This window comes from Chiloscyllium plagiosum, chromosome 42 (genome assembly GCF_004010195.1).
Source record: "Chiloscyllium plagiosum isolate BGI_BamShark_2017 chromosome 42, ASM401019v2, whole genome shotgun sequence".
Classification (NCBI taxonomy): Eukaryota; Metazoa; Chordata; class Chondrichthyes; order Orectolobiformes; family Hemiscylliidae; genus Chiloscyllium; species Chiloscyllium plagiosum.
Genome location: NC_057751.1, coordinates 5,219,806 through 5,221,563, shown reverse-complemented (window position 1 = coordinate 5,221,563; position 1,758 = coordinate 5,219,806).

Below are 1,758 nucleotides of genomic sequence, written 5' to 3'. Positions count from 1 at the left end.
AGGATGTGGTGAATAGGAACAGGAGGGAACCAGGAGCTGATGGGGCCTGAGCTGCTTGCGTTACGAATGCCACATTCCTATCCATTACTAACCCACTCCGAACCAGATACAACCATCAGTCAGCTTTAACATGAGCTCGCTCCAGTGAGACCAATTCCTCAGGAACAAAACCCAACTCAATTTGAATGCCCAAAGTTTAATGTGTGTGATATTATGTACGGAGAGGTATTATCGCTGGATAACTAATCCAGCTAATGATGAGTCTAATGATGACCATGACTCCATTAGCGATTGTCAGAGAAAACCATCTGGGTCAGTTATGTCCCTTTAGGGGAGGGACTGCCATCCTTACCTGGTCTGGCCTACACGTGACTCCAGAGCCACAGCGATGGGGTTGATTCATAACTGCCCACTGGGCCATTTGGGATGGGGAATAAATGCTGGGCTCCCCAGTGACACTCTCATCCTGTGAGTGAGTAAAACAGAATCCAAACACAGAGGCAAGTGGCCAGGCACCTGTAAGGACTCGAGGGGGACAGGAAGCATGCAGTGACAGGAGGACAGGGAGTGGCAGGTTCACTCCCTAATGAATTCAATAAGAAAGCTCTGGAATGAAGATTGAACACATTGCCACTTGTCAGGACAACCTGTTCAGGGGCACTGCTGTTCGATAAACTGCAATACCCTCTGTCTTGGAATGAACCTGGGGACAACCGTTTCTGTCCAGGCCTGCAGGACGTCACTGTGATGTGGCCACAGATTTTGTCAGCTGCACAAGGCCCTCAAATCTGTTCGGATTTTCCGCACTTCCTGCCTGACCAAGGGCATCACTTTAAATGTGTACCTCGCCAGCCAACGTGCTGAAGTGTCTGGGGCAGTTCTTTGTTCCAGCATACAGCAGGCTCCATGTGAACAAGAAGTGAGAGGCCCATGGTATTCTCTCCAGACTAATACACCACCCTCTTCCCTGGCTAACATCGCTGTCTCAGGCTTGCTACAGTGAAGAACAGCAGCTCCTTTTCTGTTTGGGGATTCCAGAGCTTCTGGACTCAATATTGATGGCTTGAAGCACCTTCTCCCAGTCTTTAGCCCAACCCCCACACACCAGGCCCTGTTATCACACGGTCTGCTGTTACACACAACCCATTGGGAGTCACTAACAGTCCCCATTAGCAGCTATTCACCTTCCTATGCTGACCGTTGTCCACTCCTTTGTCTGTCCAACTGCTCTCCTCTCTCTTTGGGCTCTATCCCCACCTGTCATTTATTCCTTACCCCCCTTCTCCCACCCTATCTCCTGCAGAAAAACCAACATTTCCCTCATGACCATCAGGTTCTGAGGAAGGGTCACTGGACCCGAAATGTGAACTCTGCTTCCACGCCACGGATGCTGCCAGACCAGCTGAGCTTTTCCAGCAATTCCCATTTTTGTTTCTGATTTCCAGCATCCGCAGTTGGTTTGGTTTTTGTAAATCCAGGGAGCTGGGTCACGTTCCAGGTACCACGGTTCAAATCCTGCCAGGGTGGAATTTCAGTCCCATTAAAATCTGGGATTGAGAGTTTAACGCTGGCCATGAAACTGGTGTCAGGGGCCAAACCCATCAGGAGTGGTCTCAGAATGACATCACCACATTGTGGAAGAGCTATCAAAGGCTCTCTCCAGCAGGGAGGATCACAGACAACTCACAGGACAGAGAGAGAGAGAGAGAGAGAGGGGAGGGAGAGGGAGGGAGAGGGAGAGAGAGGGGGAGGGAGAGG